The following is a 21,827-nucleotide window of genomic DNA, read 5'->3' as shown; positions in this document are numbered from 1 at the left end:
TTATGTCGCATAGCATATTTTTCAATATACATAGCTCTTTGTTGGGTAGCCTTCATAATATTCCTCATTTCTTGTAGCATTAGCAAAAGAGCTGCTAAAGTTAAGAGTGTCTCTATATTACTTAACCTTCGAAGAAGGTCAGGAAATTTTAGTTGCTCTGATTCATCGTGAGTTGTGTGGAATAGTCCAATCAAGGATGGATATTCCAAAAAAAACTCGATGCTCTGGACCATCGAAATAGATCCTTCTAGTATCATTATCCTTTAGAAGCTTGTTTCCATCAGTTATTCCATCACCAAAGTGTTTAAATTCCATAAATTGCTTGGGACTTCAACAAAAGTGTGAGTACAACTCTTTGATTAAAATTTTTAATTTTTTTTACTGGAGCATACTTTCTCACAATTCCAAAAGCTAGAGTCATTCTGTGATCCATGTAGTTAATGACAATAAAGTAGGGTGCAAAATAAATTTCCATCTTTCTACAAAGACCATTCTTGTGACCTTGCATTATTGAAGCTCCATCTGCTCCAACACACACCAATTTTTTGGTAATCATCATGTCATCCATACCTCCATATTCAATTAAACAACACTTTACTAGTTGAAATAGATTATCTATTGGCACACTATCCTTCATTTTAGCAACAGATAGTAGATCAGGTTGGCAAGCATGATTTTGTACGGTATAAACATGCATGCATACACGGGAAGTATTATCCACTGTCGTAACTTTGTCTATAGAAAATACAATAAAGTTTGACTCTCTTATTTTTTCCTTTACATCTTCTTTTTCAACCTCAGCAAGACACCTTGCCCATTGCCATCTATTGTTTATTGAGTAGTGACTATTAGTATAGTTAGGAACTTTCAAAAAGTGTAATTAACCACTAATTGATGGGAAATATATCATAGCATGCCCTCTTCTCAAAATATTAAAAAGCAACACTTAGTTGAATAAATTTTCCTAGTTGTTCTATTTGCATTGCTTTTCCAAAAATAGCTTCAATAGAACCTTTAACTTCAGCAGGCTTCGGTTGTATTTTCTTATGAAAATAATACTCTTTGGCATTTGTCACATGCTTACATTCCTCCTTTGTTTTCCATCTTATCACTAATTTTTCAACTCTGTTTATCATAAAATTTACCCATATGCTTTTCTATGGTTTCAATTTTTAGGTGCAAGCTAATTTCCTTGTAATGGTTCCAAGTGCAAATCTTACACCTACATTCTATTGGAGGCTCGCCTTCAATTGGATTCTCCACTAGTTCAATGAATGGATACTTTGATGCCCAACTAATTTGAAAATTCCTCACTGACATATCCCACTCCCGATCCCTTTTTGATTTGGCTTTTCTTTCACATTTGGACCTCTAGATTTTCAATGCCTCATTGTAAGGAAATGTGTGGACATCATGCCTAGATGTATAGAGATTCAAGCAACTTTCCAAATTTTTGTCTAGTTTGTTTCTTAGCTTTCATTTTAAGTACCCCAAAGCACTAAAAAACTCTCTCATATTCCACCGAATCCAATATCATGGTAAGACATAAATCAGCAAGCTTGAAATATTTTGGTATTGAATCATGCAACACTTTGATCTCACCTAGATTTTTCCAAAGCCTTGTTACTAATACCTCTTCGCAGGAGTTCTCCATTCTATCACATTGTTCCCTCATAGTGTATGCAAAATGAGATGATTTCTCTCTAAGACAAGTTCTATCTAATATTCCATTTATAGGTACTCCATTCAATTCTCTGGATATGCAAAATAGTTTTATCAAAGTTAGTATCTTACTTTGAAAATCAACTGCACTGTTGAGGCTCCAATATTTAGGAAACACAATAGACATGGCTTCGAGTAGTTTGTCAAGAGAGAATCTACTTCTAATCTATGAGGAAAGATCATTAGCAATTTTCTTCACAGAAATAGCTATAGACTCAATATTTTATTTGAAATCTTCCCTTGTAACTCTTGTTAGTTCCTTCCTAGGGCACTTTCCTGGTTCCTCAAGGTCGACCATGGCATAGAAGTTCATTGGTATCTCAACTCCCTATACATTGGAACATACCTCCCCATTTGCACCAATTTGTAAAAAGTTATCAGGATTGTTCAAATTTGGGAGTGTCTACCACTTAACAAATTTTTCATTAGATAGTGTTGGTTGATTTCGATAGAGATTATCGAGGGTCATGCATGTCAACTTACGCCGCGTAGCATATTTTGCAATATGAATATCTCTTTGTTGGGTAGCCTTCATAGTATTCCTCATTTCCTCTAGCATGGGAAGAAAAGCTTCTAAAGTTAAGAGTGTCTCTATATTACTTAACCTTCAAAGAAGGTTAGGAAAGTTTGGTTGCTCTGATTCATCATGAGTTGTGTGGAATAGTCCAATCAAGGATGGATATTCTAAAAATACTCAATGCACTAGACCATCCAAATAGATCCTTCTAGTATCATTACCCTTCAAAAGCTTGTTTCCATTAGTTATTCCATCATCAAACTATTTAAATTCCATAAATCGCTTGGGACTTTGACAAAAGTGTGAGTACAACTCTCTGATTAAAATTTCAATTTTTTTACAATAGCATAGTTTCTCACAATTCCAAAAGCTATATTCATTCTGTGAGCCATGTCGTTAATGACAATAAAGTAGGGTGCAAAAGAAGTTTCCATCTTTGTACAAAGATCATTCCTATGACCTTGCATTTCTGAAGCTCCATCCGTTCCAACACACACCAACTTTTTGGCAATCATCATGTCATCCATACCTCCATATTAAATTAAACAACTCTTTCCTAGTTGAAATAAATTATCTATTGGTGCACTATCCTTCATTTTAGCAAAAAATAGTAGATCAGGTTGGTGGGCATGATTTTGTACGGTATAAACATGCATGCATACCCACAAAGTATTATCCACAGTCGTAACTTCGTCTAAAGAAAATGCAATACAGTTAAACTCTGTTATTTTTTCCTTTACATCTTCTTTTTCAACCTCAGCAAGACAACTTGCCCATTCCCATCCACTATTTACTGAGAAGTGACTATTAGGATAGTTAGGAACTTTCAAAAAGTGTAATAAACCACTAATTTATGGGAAATCTGTCATAGCACACCCTCTCCTGAAAATATTAAAAAACAACACTTAGTTGAACAACTTTTCCCAGTTGTTCTATTTGCATTGCTTTTCTAAAAATAGCTTCGTCTATATTTTCTCATGAAAATAATACTCTTCGGCATTCATCACATGCTTACATTCTTCCTTTGTTTTCCATCTTATTACTAAGTTTTCAACTCTGTCTATCATTTGTTTATCATAAACTTTACCCATATGATTTTCTATCATGTCAGTTTTTAGTTGCAAGCTAATTTCCTTGTTATGGTTCCAAGTGCAAATCTTACACCTACATTCTATTGGAGGCTCAGCTTCAATTGGATTCTCCATTGGTTCAATGAATGGATACTTTGATGCCCAACTAATTTGAAAATTTCTCTTTGACATATCCCACTCCCGATCCTTTTTTGATTTGGCTTTTCTTTTCCCCTTCAGGCCCTTTCGTGCATTATCATCTATGGCATTATCACCCAAGTCAATTATATCATTTTGGCTAACTTGGGTATCTACAAGATAATCTTCTTCAAGATCATCTTGATCTGAGATATCAGGTTTTCCGTCATCTTCAACATGCAATGTAGTTTGTGAATTTTGTACTTGTACTTGTGATGATGTACCTTCCTGATTTGCACAACAATATTTATCAAAGTGAAAGTATGAAGACAACTTTCTATGTTTTTTTGGCCTCTCATGGCCTTCACCATGTTCAAGATTCCTATCCTTCTTCCTATTTGAAATCTCCAACAAAATAAAGGCTGCAAAAAAATTATCAATTTGTTGAAGAAGTAATAATAGACTATAAAGTATAATATATGTTTCATTGGCCCCACGACCTACAATTTAGATGTTTGAGGTCTCTTAGCTGACCACTTGGCACTGATGGATCCCCACTGAATAAGAATGAACTCAACAATGCAAACAAATATAGATAAATTCAAAATAATATTATAACACTTCAAAAATATGATCACTCACCTTTAGGTCACTAGCAGTCCCCAATGCAGTCAACAAAAATGATTTTCCTTGGTTTGAAAAATTTGTTGTTGATTTGAATTTAGAGCCTAGAACCCACCAAATTGTGTAGAGATAGATTTGATATTTGAATGTATTTTTACCAATCCTTATATGGAAAATTCTGTAAGAATTTTATATGGTATACAAATATTTGGCGAATCCCTCTTAACTATAACACAACTTATGTAATTTTTGAGGTGATTATGGGTTGTCCAATTAATTAGAAAATATAATAGAGTTGGCAAAAATTGGGGTGAATGGAGACATGTATCAAAAAAATGATGGTATGATGAACTAATAAGGATCCAGACAACTACTAAGAGGGGGGATGAATCAGTAGATAGAAAACTGACTAAACTTTCACCAAACTCAAAAAACAACCTCTCAAGTCAAACTCAAAACCAACTGGTTCAGCAAGTATACCGGTTTGACTGGCATAACAGAATAACAGTAAAACAACACCAAAAATCTCAAACCTTTTAACCAAAACATCCAAATACTTTACTGATAAAAGTAAAAACACATTTCAGATTATTGTCAGTCATCATATCAAATCTAAGTGGATTTAGCAGTTAAGCAAATTAACCATATCAAACATAACCACAAAAACATTCACCACTTGACACAATGATTTTGATGTGGAAACTCAAATGGGAAAAACCATGGTGGGGATGAATACCCACAAGTAGTCTTAACTCTTCTGAAGTTTGCCCTGTTAGGAGCCGAGCCTGTTAAAGCTTCACAAAAAGTCCTATTAAGAATAGATCTTGTTAGGGACCACTTGGTTAAGGGATTGGCTATAATGCCCTATTAGAAGCAATACCATTTTAGGAGTAACCTCAGTAGAGGATTTCAAATCCAAGCTAATGGATCACTTGGTTAGAGGATTTAGATAACACTAAGCTTGTTAGAGCTTACCCTGTTAGGGGATTTGACTATTGTAATTGTTAGAGAAGAATAGGGGTTTGCTGATCTAGTGAATAGCACTACTCTACTTGATTAGATCCTTTTCATGATCCTATCTACCTTCACACATACTAAAGATACATCTCCTAGTTTGGAAACCAATCACTCTTACACTTAACCAAAATTACTGACATTACAACAAAACAACTCATCGACCTTATAAGAAAAACAATAGGTTCGTAACACATCACAAACCTAAGATCTCATAGAGATTACAAACAAATCGGTTCAAGTATGACTACTTGATTACATAGCAATCATTGCACAAGATTCAAGATAACCTTGGTCTCTCCTTGATCACTACTTCATCGATCCCTCTAACTCATCATGCGGTTTCCACTTCATGCAATGGACTCACTCATTCCCAAGATAAAACCATTATCTCTACGCACTGAAAGCCATTTGAAACTCTTCGCATACAACATATATACATGGTATAATCATTATCGTTCATCATTTGATCATTAACCAATACAACTAATTCACCAAGCTCCATTGGTTAGGGTTTGGCACATCAATAGGTAGGGTTAGCATTTGATCTCACTACTTCTCAAGTAATATTGGTTCCATTCACTAGCTCACCTACCAATTGCAAAACAAGATTATTACAACATCAAAACTGGTTATCATTGACATCAATGACAACATAATAGTTCATCAATGTAATCTCCATGCAAATGTCAACACAAAATACCAGGCAAATTGGGTCCTCCTAGCTAACAAATCTTCATATGCCTATAGGTGAATTATGGTCATCTATTAAGGCAACCTCAAAGAGTGTAGGCGAAAAAATTAAATTTACCGTGTGTCTACCGTATATTGTATTGGCAAAATCCTTGCATATAAATAATTAATTACATAAAACATATTGTGATCAGGCCGTGAATTTTACAGAAATTCATAATGTGCTGGTGACAAGGCCACCTCCAGTCGGTATAATATATTTGCCATTTCCCAAGTCGCTGATGTGAAAAATTAGCCATTGGCGAATATTCGCCACTAAAGTAATCTATGTTGGTGGCCTCTAGCCATTTCAAACTAAATAGTTATAATGCATTTTCATTAGTAAGGCAAGCCTATCTTTGAGCTACAATTTGAGGGAGATGTTTGTGTGCATTTGCACACTTGCCTTTCAAGTCCTGTAGGAACTTTTCTTTCTCTACTTCCTATTATTTTTCAAATTTCTCTTCTAAAGAAGTAGGAACATGAGAAGACAGAAAAGAGGACCTCCTACCAGTAGAGAACAAAATTTTTTTGTCACCCATAGGACAAAGAAAGTGTGGAAAAAGAAGAGACCAGATGGAAGGACTACAAAGAATGGACAACCCAGGATCCATCCTCAAAGAACGAGAAATGGAGATGCTAAACAGGTAAGATCTCCCCATGCATGACAAAATAAATTTGTAAGTCATATGACATCCTTCTCTAGTTATTACTTTGCATGTAATGGTCATGGCCATAGGGCAGAAGAATGTAAATAGAGATCTAGAAGGAATAATCTAGGATCTCATAGAAATCATGCATATGAGCAATATGTATCAAGGAGTAGATACATGCATGTTCCCTCTCCCTGTTATGCAAATATTATTTGTTATAACTGCTATGGATTTGGCCATAGAGAGTTTGAATGCAGGAAGAGGAACTTGCAGCCATTTGGAGGCTATTATAGCAACTATGCTCTACAGAAAAGTGGATACCAAGCATATGAAAGTCAAAGACCTGCATAGAACCAAAGAAGAAATGTCCCTGTAGGAGCAATAGGTCCACCGGTTTTAGTTGCTAGTCACAACAACATGACCAAAGGAAGATGGTCAAACCGAAATGTTAAGAGATTCATGAATCATGAAGTTGGGATGAATGTAGTGTGCTACTACAGAACTAATTCTTGTTGTGATACAGAGTCCAAAAATGAAAGGACCCATTAGTAGAAGAAGGAAATACCTTCTCCCAAGATCAAAAATGGGACGAAGAATGAAACCAAGCAGGTGTGGAGGAAGAAGACCATGGACCGACATTGTGTATTCAATGTACATGTGATATCTCTTAAGCCCTAGAGGAGATGCAGGATCTTAGGGGGAGTAAATACACTAAACTTATCATTCACCCCCTCAGTGGAAGAGGACACATGGAAGAACAAGTTGTTGCCACTATGAAGAAAGAAAATGAGATGATAAGTGTGTGTAGAGGTTACCTTGACTACACACCTAAAGATGAAAGTTGGATCACTACTGCATGTGTTAATGGATGGAGATTCAAAGTGACACAAAATGTCAGGAGTCACATGAAGGTGCTCTAGTAGTGATGATGGCCCAATACAGGAAACCGGTATGTGTTGGATGGTATTGACATGAATGCTAGCAAGTACTTGCAGGTCATGTAAGACAATGAGGTTGGAGATCATTGCAGTAGCCCTAGTAACATGGAATGGGAAGTTGTGTCTTAGGTGGTGTTGATGAAGACCTAAATGACATATGTTGGACAGGTGGTTGATCATGCAGGCTCAAATTTTTTTGGGCTAAATGGTTTGATCTATGACTTGATGATAACATTGTAGGGAATTGTGTACATCCAAGATCATGTCATGGGTTGTGGTGAAATAATGGAGCTGAAAGATCATCAGATGATCACAATTGCACAACTCAACCAGCTATATATGGAGATGATTGGTGCCTTGGTATTGAACTTGACAAGCATTAAGGACCTGAGATGTATAACTCAGGGGGAGTTCAAGTGCTTATGATGCAGAGCTGACATGCTTGAACTTGTAAGGTTATTGATTTCCCAAGCTGTAGATGTTGGAAATTATAGTAGGAATACCCAAGAGAATTTCATGATTATGGGTATCTACTTGTCATTTGGTTGGTTGTATTCATAGTAAAATCACATTTAATTATAAATAAATTTATGATCAAATGGGAGGTGATGTAATCTGACCAACATGTAAGCGACATTCACTGACACTTGCTTCTACAGTTGAGTGCTTTAAAAAATTGGTATCAAATTTGCATGCTCAATTGGTGTCAGTTGTTGGTTGAGTCCTCATTTGTCAAGTGTTGCGACTTCAGAAAATATAACAAGTAGTATCAAAGGAGGAGATGCATCCAATGATGATAAAGGGGGAGAAATATTTTTGTTAGTGCCTGATAGATACAAGGAGGAATGATACCCTAGTAGTGCCCTTTGCCATTGTTGTCAAAGGGAAGAAAGACTATGTAGTATGTCAGATACTATATGAGTTGACATCAATTCTAAAGGGGTAGATTGTTAGCATTGTGTTGTCATTGATGTCAACCGGTATAAGAGATGTTTGTGAAACACTGTCATGGAGGAGTACGTGATGAGATATCTTTGATATCACCTTATGTTGCAGAATATCGGTAAGGTAAGAGATAGTATTCATTCAGATAAATGACCGCTGGAGTCACTGGTACACAAGTTAGTGTTTGACTTGTTTGGATGAAATGGATAGTTTACCAGTGCAGTGTATTATTGCTAAGGAGAGTATGTTGATTTCTAAGTGAAGTGTTGACAATGAGCAAGATGCTTGGATGTTGTTTTTAATGAAGAGGTAGAATGTTACCTAAATTACATCAACATTGGAGGAGAAGAATGAACAAGTCACTGATATGTAGTGTGGATTTAGAACAACAGGAATCCCACTGGATAAGAGATGTAGTCACCATGTGAAGCGATAACTAAAAATGAATGTGCCCGCACTGGATCACATGTGCCTATTTGAAGATATGCTACAAAAAAAAGGAAGCCACATGAGTGCATTGTAGGATGCAGATGACAAGATGAACCACCGGTAAGTGGAACTTATCTCCTATTATGGATTATATGCATCATAGTTTTGTGAGATAAGGAAGAAGAGGTAAAGGCAAATGTTTGAAGACTGACACCAGATCTACCAACAAATCAAAGGGATGCCTCAAGTGCACAAAATTAGGGATATGCATTGGACCAACATCGAAGGCATGTTATACCACTAGAATAGAATAGTAAGAGTAAAGAATTGATGAGTTTGTCAGCTTGACAAATTGGCTAAGATGATATTTAGTTTGATGATGAAGAAGGCAAAGTGGAGCAGACTGAAAACAAAGAATGAAACCGACAAGCAGATGCTTTAGATGTAAATCACTAAAGGTTGATGACATGGTGTCATCAGGATGGATATTGGTAAGCATTAGAACTAGTAAGGAAGCAAAGAGGATAAGAGATGTGCTTATACCTAATGAGAATGAGCATGCTATGGATAGACATGTTTGTCGACTAGTTAAGGTGTTCCACCAATAGTTCAACAAAGAGAAAACATGAAGGTTAACTGGTAAAGTGTGATATACTGACAAGGTTAGTGAACCAATAGAAAAGAAGAACTAGTTGAGTGTTTGGTCGGTGATCCTATTTGAACTGACACAAAGGTCTAAGCTAGTAGTTGGTCGACAAAGGTGCCATGTGGAGTCAAGGTGGCAAACTTGTATGTAGCAGTAGATGGAGTGTGCATCGGTAAGGTTGTTGCAGAGTTGGTCAATATTAATGGTAGACCCTATAAATAATGGGATGTGTTGCAGAGGCATTACAGAGTTGCGGCTCAAAATCCAAAACAGATTGATTGTGTAGGTCGGGTTGGTGAAAGAAACAACTAAGCCATCTATGGAATTTGACCAAGGGATGAACCGATAGATTTAATGAAGAATGCCAAACATAGAAATCTTGTTCTCGAAGGAACAAAAATGGCAGTGTTGTACAGATAGCTATCTAGGCAATTAGATTGGATAAGATCTGATTGGATTTGGTTTTCCTCAAGGTTTATGAGGAAACCCTAACCACTTGTGATTTGAATTGGCTTTTGGTAGGAAGACTGGGCTATAAATATGCAAGCCAAAGATATTGTTAAGTGTTGTTGGATGGGAGAGGATATAGCTATTGCGAAGGGATTGAGTGTTGTATGAGAGAGTTAGATCAATCATAGTGAAAACAATGAAAGATAACAGTGATTGAGTGAGTGAAGGTTAAACCAATGATGAGGTTTAACAGAGGGTTTAACTAGCATGGTTTGAGAAACTGATAAAGTAGCTAGATTGCATCCGAGAAGATAATTGGTAGGTGCTTGTACTGGCAGGAATATTGTAGAGATTGTTGAAGTGCAAAATAGTGAAGGAGAGATTGAGAAAAGAAGATCTAGAACAAGGTAACTGGTAAAGTGTAAACCTGTAAAGAAACAATTGAGAGAGATGAATTAGTATAGCAGAGAAGGTTTCTCACTGACAGAATGAAGTATATGAAATGGTTACAAGATTCACTTGTAATAGTGTAGCGTACTAAAATTGTGACACTTGCAATTTCGACCGCATTTGGGTCTTCACGATGGTGATGCAACACTGAACCTGAATGGAGACCCCGAAACTTGTTCATGACATCAAAAACTGCATTTTTCAGCACCTTGGCCTGATCCTCCTTGCACCCTGTTGTCCCTGGAGGTGGGACCATGGCGCCTAGCGCCTTGGTCCTTTAGGACTAGGGCGCCTAGCACCCTGGTCCCCCAGGACCATGGCGCCCAGCGCCCTGGTCCTTGGCCCTATTTTTGGGCCCGGTCTCTTTTGGGTCTCAGGTCTTTATGTTTGCAAATTGGAAAATAATCTTCCCAGGTCGGCCTAAGGTCAGAAAAATCAGTCTATCAACCCTAATTGACAAGTATATAAACTACATTTCCTCTCCCATTTTGAGAGATGGAAAAAAGGTGGAAGTGATACTCAAACATTCAAGCATTCAAGCATCCAAGCATTCCTTCAAGCAATTGATCATTCTAAGTCTCCATTCAAGGCTAAGTGTTGCATTCAAGACAAGGATTCAACCATTAAAGAGGAGATCACATACAACATACAACATACAACAACAATTACACCTTCACATGTAAGAATACAAACATTCTTACAACAAGGTACTAGTACTTGTTTTACATTACAATCATTTACATTTATAGCATTTCTCATTTCTTGGTTAATTCCAAAACCGGGGTTTGACCTAAGGGAAAACCCCTAATCCCTAACCCCCCAATCGTCCTCACTTTTCTGTGTGTAGGTTGCAGGTACGCAGCTGAAATTGAAGATCTGGAATCCTTGTGCAGAGACGAACATATCCCCCTTCATTTCGTGGATTTTTTGGAGGACCGTGTGCACGCCAGGTGCCATCATCCCGTCAACTTTCACTCAAATTTGTAGGACAGCTCTGTCTTGACATTTTACTGCTAATTCAAGGTCTGTAGCTTCATCCTATATTCCTATCTCTATTGAAAAGTGAATCTTTCTCACTTTTCATGCGTTCCTAGCTTAATCCTTCTATCTACATTCTTTGCAAAAGAGGGTAGCCTTGCTGTCTTAACCCTTGAAACTCATTTAGAATCCAATCTTGCATTGTGTGGGATTGGATCTTATGGGTTTCAACCCCTCTTTTGAATGTAAAGTCTCCCCTAAGTGAAAACCGTCAACCCTAGTGACCCCCTTTCTCTCTCCTTGGAGTGGTGGGGGGAACACTTAGGGTTCGCTCGTGATTTTCTACTTTACATTTTGGTGAACCCGACGTGAACATCCTTTCTAATTATTCATTGTTAGAACTGAAAATTGGATGCCTTGATTACATTTCCATGTTTGATCTTTTGCAAATTTTAGAGGTTGATTGCATAAAAACCCTAAATTTTCTTTTTAGTAATTAAGCTTGTGAAATGTCTAATTGTTAATGCTTGTTTCAGATCTACCCTTCTATTGCAAATTGTCAAATCATATCTGTTCTTTAATTTTGAAAATTAAGTGGTTAAGTGTTAAAACCCTAATTTTTAAAACCCTCTTGATTCAACCTTTGACTAACAATTTCACTGATCAAAACATCTCCAAATCAGCTGTAACTTTGGATTCCACAACAAAATCATAATATCTTTCATTCCTGAAAATTTGAAAAAAAGTTGCGAGGACCGTGTGCACCCCGAGCACCATCGTCCTCGACATTTTTTCTGAAATTTCGGGAGTTAGATCTTACTGTATTTTTCTGCTAAAATCCAGAATTTTGGCTGATTTTATCAATTACAACACTTTCAAAATTAAAGTCAAAATTGATCTAGTGATTGCTTGGATTAAGGCTTCTAATCATTCAAAAAATTGTTGAAATTGAAATTCATGTCAAAATTGTGCTTCTTATTATCCTAAATCTGAAAAGTGTGTTGGCATTCATTCGAAATTTCAATGCTTTATTCAAATTCTTGCAATTTGTGACTTTTGAAATTAAGTGTTTAATTGCAACAACTTTGATTTCCACTTTCAAAATCAAATTTTGTGTGAAATTGAGTGAACCTTTAAATTTCAAAACCTGCATTGCTTTTAGTATTCCCTCTAAAATCATAAAATTCAAAATTTCAGTTTCCCTCTCTTTTTCAAAATTCAAATTTTGCATTTTTTCAACAATCTTGGTAGGATTCAATTTTGAGATTGCAACTTTAATTTGGCCTATCTACAGATCATAAAATCACTCAATTTTTTCAGATTAGCTTTAAAATCATCATAACTTTCATCCCTGCAAATTTCGAAAAAAGTTGTGAGGACCGTGTGCACTCCGAGTGCCACGGTCCCTGACATTTTTTCTAAAGTTTCGGGAGATTGTCGTGATTGCATTGAACAGCCTAAATCTAGGAGATTGGTTGATTTTACTGAAATTTGCTACCTCTAAAATTCAAAATCTTTTCTCTGTCTCTAGTGCATGAGTTTTACAACAATAAGCCCTACTTACACTATTCCCATTAGACGAAGCCTTAGAATTAAGTCTTTCCAAGGTTTAATTACCGAGGAGATGGAACCTAATTTGAATAGCCTTTTTAACGAGGACACGGGTAATTCCTCTAATCCTCCTAATGATGAAGAAGCTCTCCATGAGGTTTCTGTAGAACAACTTTTGAAATTGGATAACCAATTTGATGATTTTCAGCAATGGATGTCTCAAGAGTATCCCAATAGTCAAGCTCTTTCATTAATTGAGGGTCTAAAATGTATGGTTCAAAGTGATAAGAATGGAATTGATATTTTCCGTGGTATTGCACACATTGTGGATTCGAATGTGATGCCTATGAAGAGTTGTGCTGAAACTTTAGGATATACACAACCTCCCACTCAAGTCAATCATTCTGTTCCTTTAACAACTTCTATTGCTAGCATACCTACCTTTACATCAAACATAATGACTACTTCTATACAAGACATTCCGCCTATGATCACCAGTCATGGGGGCAATCCTTCTTCTTCAATTAACCATCTTCCTTCATTCAATCCAACTTCTTCATTCATTCCTTCGATGAGTGTCCCTATTACATCTTTACAAATGAACCTGACGCAAGGGGGCAATTCATTTAACCATTCCATTCCTCCTTGTAGTGTTCCTCCTTTCCAATCATCTCGTATGATTAACTATCATAGTGTCCCGCCACCTTACTCTCAATCAATACCTTCTTTCAATAACATAATACCTCCATCACAATCTAACATGTCTAATATGTATTCTTCGACTGAAGCAACCATTAACAATCTTGCACAAACTGTCTCTTCTTTACATAAACAAATTACCTCTATGAATCAATCTAAGTTTAGTGTGCCTACATTTGATGTTGCGAGCCCACTTTCTCTTGACATTGTTCGAGCTATCCCTCCTATGCATGTTGAGATCCCGCATTTGGAGCTTTATAATGGTAAAGGTGATCCTCTAACACATGTTAAGACTTTTCAAACAATATGTACCGATTTTGCTTATGACCAAAGGTTGCTTGCAAAACTGTTTACTAGAACATTAAGAGATAAAGCCCTACAATGGTATCGCTCGTTGCCTTCTTATTCTATTACTTCTTTCGAACAACTTGCAAATGCTTTCATTCAACAATTTCAAAACAATATAAGTCCTAAAGTTACTTTGATTGATTTAATGCATTGTAAACAAGGTGTTAAAGAAAAAGTGACTGATTTCATTGGTAGATATAAGCATTTGTATGCTCAAATCTCTTTTCCAGTGCCTGACAATGATATTCAAAGAATCTTTATTTCTAATTTACAAAAAGATATTCGAGACAAACTTCTATTTTCTGAGTTTACTTCTTTCCAACAGTTGTGTGCAACTCTTCACAATTATCAACTGACTGTGAGTCAAATGGAACAAGCAAATCCTATGGCTCCGAGTGATAAGGGTGATAGTAGTCAACAACCATTTGGGAATTTTAAACCGAACAGAGAGTCCATTAAATTCAATGAAAACATCATCAACAACAATGTGAATGTAGCATCAAGTGTGCCTCCTATTTCTAAGTTTTTCAAGAAAGAAAGAAAGTTTACTCCTTTGAATGAATCATTGCATAGTATTATGAATAAGTTATTGGAACAAAATGTGCTTACTCTCCCTCCTATAAAGCAAATAGATCCTATAAAGATTAATTCACCCTATTTTGATAACAAATCTTTTTTTCAATTTCATTGTCAACCTGGGCATGATACTGAAAAATGATTTTCTTTAAAGGGTAAAATTCAAGATTTGATTGATAATAATACTATCTCTATTTCAAGAGTGAATGATAAAGGCAATACATTTGTAGCTCCTCCTAACCAAAATCTTAATATTTTTATTGATCCATTACCTTCTCATACCTCTAATGTGATTGAGACTAATGATTCCTCTCTCTCATCTGATGGTCTTGTGTCTATGACTCCGAATGTGATTAACTTTGTAGAGCAACAAGAAAACCCTAAAGAACCTTCCATCACATTTGATTCTAGTGAAATTATCAGGGCACCTGATGGTCCTTTATACATAGTTGCAAAAGTCAAGAATACACCTTTCCGTGGAGTGCTTATTGACCCTTCTTGCATGGTTAATGTTATTACTGAAGAATTTCTCTTTACTTTGCAATTGAATCAAGTGATCTATGACAAAACAGATGTGATTGTGAAATTATTTGATGCATTTTCTTCTCTTGCAATTAGTTCTATTACATTACCTATTGAGGTCCATAACAAATCCCTTGATGTGACCTTTGCTATTATTCCTTCATCCAAACAATTTTGTGTGAAGCTAGGCTATCCTTGGCTATCTTCCATGAAAGCTATTGCTTCTCCTATTCACAAGTGTTTGAAATTTCCCCATAATGGTGAAGTTGTTACTGTCAATCATAGTCTCTTTAAACCAGCTGAAAGAACTCCTAGCGTTCCTATTGATTATTTTTGGCCTAAACAATTCCAATCTCTTCCTCGGCAAAGTGATCATCTTTTCAAATCCTATCAAAAGTGGAAAACAGATATGATCCTGTCTCTAAGTGAACCTAGAACACCCAAACTTGATATTCCTATCATTCTTGAGAAGGAAGTTCTTCCTTTGAAAGATAAAACTAATGTCTTTCCTCAAGAAGATTCCCAACCCATTCCTATGGATGTGACTATGTCTATGTCTAATAAACTTTCTAAAAGTAGACCTATACCTCCTCGTCATGATGGACTTGGTCTCCTTCCTAAACCAAATATTCCTCCTTTATATGGAGCAGTTCCTCCTCCTTCCTCTTATGGAGAGAAGAGACCTTCCTCTTCTCCTATTATCCAGCCTAAGAGACCACAACCTAAACACCCAAGTGATAAGGATGAGAACATTCCTCCTCCTCAATCTTCTCCACTTCCTACTAAGACTAGACGAAATCGTTCTGCACATGAATGCTGATGAAAACGTCGTCTTAAAGCTCAGGCAGCTGCTTCTCAAACTTTGCAATCTCCAAAAACACCTTCAACAAGCATTATTTCATCTTCTCCAAAATCTCCTAAACATAAGATGCATGATGGTTTTGATCCTGTGTGAGTTAAAGATCCTATTTTTATAAATCTTGATGATGATATAGATGAAAATGTTATTCATGATGAAAATGTTACTTCTCTTGCTTCTGATAGTGAATATGAATATGTTGATGTTGATAACCATTTATCTAACGAATTTTCTAAAGCACTTATCCTAGCTCCTAGACAAGAACAACGTGGCTTGGAACATGAACATAGCCCTTGTTTAGATCTTGTGATAGCTCCATCTGCTATGTTGAATGTTCCTCCTCTAGCATGTTTCCTGCCTTCTCGAAACATTGATCAGCAAGATCGGGGGGTAGATGATGTGCTAGACTAGTTTCATTAGCATAGCAGACTCTCTCCTCCTCTCTTTTGTTACTTCTTCTATGTGTTATTCTCATTCTTCTATTCATTGTCCTTAGTGTTGTCTACTTGAGGACGATGCAAACCATTGAGATCTCTTTTGGTCTCTCTCATGTTGACTCAAAAGACACATGTGTTCCCTTCTTCTAGGTGACCTTCCTTGATTGGGGAATGAAGAACAATTATGCATACATACATATTATATACATAAATTATCATACAACATACTGACCTCGAGGAAAGCGAAGTCACCTTGTGCTTTGTGTTTTGTGTCTATTATCCTTGGGTTTATCTCACACTTGGGGGCTAAATCCTTGTGATAACGTGCTCCTTTCCTTCTCATTTCCTATATGTATCACTACCTTAAAGCAATCACCCCCGTTGAGGTGTGTGCGATCGCTTTAACGTAGGGGGGCATACACCCCGTCTATCCCTTCAGGAATACTTGAAAATTTCTTGGCGAACTTAGCTTTGCCTTGAAAATTTTTGGTATTTCTCTTGCATGACTCATATTGAGGGAACCTTACTACTGACAGTCATGGTTCTCCCTCGTGATCTTCCCTTTTACTTTGTCAATCGAAGTCGTAAGATCCTTAGTCCACTGGGGGCTTGGTGTATCTTGCCTCCTTGACGTGGTGAAAGTCTTTCAATGTTGTTTCCTTGTACTTTACCGGAAGTATGAGCGTACGCTTATACTCCCGCTAAAGTGGGGGCTAAATGTAGCATCCTAAAATTGTGACACTTGCAATTTCGACCGCATTTGGGTCTTCACGATGGGGACGCAACACTGAACCTGAATGGAGACCCTGAAACTTGTTCATGACATCAAAAACTACATTTTTCAGCACCTTGGCCTGATCCTCCTTGCACCCTGTTGTCCCTGGAGGTGGGACCATGGTGCCCAGTGCCCTAGTCCCCCAGGACCATGGCACCCAGTGCCCTGGTCCCTGGCCCTATTTTTGGGCCCGGTCTCTTTTGGGTCTCGGGTCTTTATTTTTGCAAATTGGAAAATAATCTTCCTAGGTCGGCCTAAGGTCGGAAAAATCAGTCAATCAACCCTAATTGACAAGTATATAAACTACATTTCCTCTCCCATTTTGAGAGATGGAAAAAAGGTGGAAGTGATACTCAAACATTCAAGCATTCAAGCATACAAGCATTCCTTCAAGCAATTGATCATTCTAAGTCTCCATTCAAGGCTAAGTGTTGCATTCAAGACAAGGATTCAACCATTGAAGAGGAGATCACATACAACATACAACATACAACAACAATTACACCTTCGCATGTAAGAATACAAACATTCTTACAACAAGGTACTAGTACTTGTTTTACATTACAATCATTTACATTTATAGCATTTCTCATTTCTTGGTTAATTCCAAAACTGGGGTTTGACCTAAGGGCAAACCCCTAATCCCTAACCCCCCAATCATCCTTGCTTTTTTGTGTGTAGGTTGTAGGTACGTGGCTGAAATTGAAGATCTGGAATCCTTGTGCAGAGATGAACAGATTCCCCTTCATTTCTCGGATTTTTCGGAGGACCGTGTGCACGCCGGGCGCCATCGTCCTGTCAAATTTTGCTCAAATTTGCCGGACAGCTCCGTCTCGACATTTTACTGCTAATTCCAGGTCTGCAGCTTCATCCTATATTCCTATCTCTGTTTATAAGTGAATCTTTCTCACTTTTCATGCATTCCTAGCTTAATCCTTCTATCTACATTCTTTGCAAAAGAGGGTAGCCTTGCTGTCTTAACCCTTGAAACTCATTTAGAATCCAATCTTGCATTGTGTGGGATTGGATCTTGTGGGTTTCTACCCCTCTTTTGAATGTAAAGTCTCCCCTAAGTGAAAACCGTCAACCCTAGTGACCCCCTTTCTCTCTCCTCAGAGTGGTGGGGGGAACACTTAGGGTTCTCTCGTGATTTTCTGCTTTACAAATAGTATGACTAATTTTGTATTTGATGCTATCGTTGGAATCACTGAGTTGTAGCTCAGTGCAGGAGTTGGTTCTCCTTGGGTTTCTGCCCTAAATTAGGGGTTGGAGCTCCTTAGGTTGGTGTCCTAAATCAAAGGTTGCATCTCCTTGGGTTGGTGCCCTAAACCTTGTAACAAATTTCATTGGTAGGCTGGATTGGAGCAGTAGACTCTAGTGACATTGCTCATCGAGGTTTTTCCCATCTTGGGTTTTCCTCATACATATCGGTGTTATGTGATGTTCCTTTGCTTGTATTTGTATTTGTTGTGATCTCTCCTCTAACCGGTAAGTCTTCATTGAGTTACAATTTGAGAACTAGTATGCTCACCTATAATATTTAAAGGGAAAATTTTGAGAACCCCCCTCTCAGTGGTGCATTGTGTCTAACAATGACTTCTCCAATATAAAAAATTTGAACTGAATAAACTTTGGAAATCAACAATCAACCAAGAGGAAGTAGCTGGTTGGAAAATTAGAGGGGCAACAAGTAAATTCTTCAATGAATCATCAAAGGTACCAGAGCTAGTACCTAAATCTTCTTTTTCCTTAGTGTCATCCATTATGATATATTTATCATAGGACATGTTCTCTTCTTTCCTTTTTTTCATCTTTTTAATCTTTCTCCACAATAGGGTTGTCTGGAGGGACCACCAAATTTAGATACATCCACTAGAGGATCTTCATCCATAACAACATCATTATTTGTAACAATATTATCTACTATATATTCTAATAAAACAATATCTAGTGTATCTATACATCGAATAGTATAATCAACTGACAAAATTCCAAGTTTTCTAACCATGGTCTTGAGCATATCTGTAGTTTCAATTTTCAATTTTTCTACAGCTTGCTTATCTTGCATAAGGATGTTTAATCTCTTCTTAGTCTAGAGTTTTTTTTTTATAAATCTATTCAAGGGAGGCTTTGTTTTCCTTATAAATTGAGTTACCAATAGTCTCCAAAGTATATTTATTAATTTCTTGATATTACCTTATGGCATTTTTCCTAAGCTAATCTAATGCTATCGAGATATATTGTGGAATATCATTTTAAAAATCTTCTAAAATTGCATCTAATTTAACATAATATTGTATAAAGGATTTTATTACAATATCCTTATATTCATCATTAGCGTTAACATACAAGTTACCTACTTATTTTAAATTGCCTTCTTGTGCCATAGAATTGAACAATGTTCATATATAGATGTTCATTGATCACTTTCTTTCCCTTACTCTTTCTGACATGAATTTTATACTTTTTTGGTTTTGATTCATCTATCTCTTCTTCTTCTTCTTATTCTAAATAAATAATCTTCCTCTTAACATCTCTTTGATTTCTCCTTTTTGACGATGTAGATGAGAGGTTCTCCTTCTTTCTTTTTTCTAAATTCTCCTTTTTTTTTCTTCTATAGATGCTCTCTCTTTGATAGGGGTTTGGGATGAGGCAGTAGTCCTATTGGATCTCTTGCACTTCTCAATATCTTCAGCTAGAATACTAGATTCCTTGAATGATTCATCAATAACCTTTTGTACCTTCTTCTTTCTTTTTGTCTTTCTTTGTTCCTGGAGGACTTCCATGGTCTTCCCTTGTGTAGTTCCAAACCTTTTCTATTTTTCATCAACTGGTCTTTCCAATAGAAATTTTGTCCAACCATTTAAAATATCCTTTAGAGACTTCATAACCCAAAGTGAGAATCCAATTGGTTCTTGGTACAATTGCCTGCATGATACACTTGTCTATGGTGATTAGAAAAATGATGTCAATTTTTTATTTTTTCACAATTAACTTAGGGATCCTTTCAGTATTGTGCATCAGGTACTAGAGAACTAAGAAAAAGGAGGTAAACACAATATCTTATGTAGTATTATGTAGAAAACTCCTTAAATGTTCTGCAGTTTGATGTGTGACTAGTCTATCAGGTGCTCAAAATACCTTTCCATGCCTAGGAATCTCTTTCATAAAGTAGAACAAAATACACAATGCTAGGGTTCCATACATGAATATGTACTTGTTTCCCTTACACTAGCTCAAATTATCAAGGAATTGTAATCTCAACAACTCACATAGATTATAGTCAACATTCTTAACCACCATCTCGTAGGCCATGTTAACTATTGTGGCTGAAATTGACTTGTCCTGGTTGGTAAAGTAAATATTGTTATCGATCATTAGTGATGAATATTGCATGGTAGGGTTTTCAGCTGTACTAAGAGATAGAAAATGCCCATCAAAGGTTTTCTTGGTTATAATTTCAACATATTTGTTCTTTGCAAAATTAGGTATTAGAAGTGCCCTGGAGTCATTCATTTCTATAATGACCTTAGTTACATTCCTGGTGATTTTCCATGATTGTTCAATCCAAACAAACTCATCATGAAACTTTCTCATTGCCATTCTAACCCACTTCTCATCAAAACAGTGTTGGCATTTTGGGTTTGTTGGCATTTTGCATAGAGATTGCATTAATGATATATTGTCATTGATGTCAATTAAACCAGTAATGATATTCATGTTATTACTGATATTGTTGTTTTTGATATTGGCTAGCAACCAGTTAGAAGAGCTTTGTGGAAGATGTTGTAAACCGGTATGGTAAGTTTGTGAGTTGAACTAGTAAACCGGTGTAAAGGGTTAAACCTTTCTATGCATTATAACCGGTAAACCCTATCAGTTCTTAAACCCTAACCGATCAAGTTTGTTGGTTTATTATCTGATGAGCGGCAATGATGGAGACACGTGTGATCATTGTATGAGGATAAGTTCAAATCATTTTGGCATGTTTGGTTATCGTCTAGAAAAGGAACAAAGTGGATTGCATCTAATGCACAACGCGTGATGAGTTACAAAGCCCGATGAAGCAGTGATCATGGAGTGGTTGGAATTATTTTTAAGAATGTGAAGAGATTGTCATGATTTCTAATGGTCAAGATTATACTGACTTGTTTTTAATCTCAATGATGAGAATTACATTTTTGTTGTGTTACCGACCTAACTGATTTGTATTTAAGGTCGATGAAGTTGTTTGTAAAGGTTGTTGGCAAGATTGGCAAAAATTTGTTGAGTGTGTATTTGCTAAACTAGTGAATGTATCTACACTTTGAGTGAAGGCAAATTGAAGCTTGAAAAGGATCTGATCAAGCAAATATAGTGCTATTCAGATAGATCAAAAAAACCTGTTGTTTTCTAACAATTACAGAAGAAGTGAAATCCCTTAACAGGGTAAGCTCTAACAATCTTGGTTACTCATTAAATCCTCTAACAAGTTGGTCCATTAGCTTGGATTCTTAAATCCTCTAGTGAAGTTACTCCTAACAAGGTATTGTGCTTTTCATCAAGGCATATTTGTAAATCCCTTAATCGAGTGATTCCTAACTAGAATTAGTTCTTAATAGGTCTTATTGTAAATCTTTAATAGGCTTGTCTCCTAATAGGGTGAACTTTAGAAGAGTTGAGATAGCTATCCTTATGAGTCTCATCTCACCGTGGTTTTTTTCTATTTGGGTTTTCCACGTATAAACATTTGTGTCAAGTGGTGAATGTTTTTG

This window comes from Cryptomeria japonica, chromosome 5 (assembly GCF_030272615.1).
Source record: "Cryptomeria japonica chromosome 5, Sugi_1.0, whole genome shotgun sequence".
In the NCBI taxonomy this organism is placed as follows: domain Eukaryota; kingdom Viridiplantae; phylum Streptophyta; class Pinopsida; order Cupressales; family Cupressaceae; genus Cryptomeria; species Cryptomeria japonica.
Note: the sequence above shows the minus strand (reverse complement) of the source record.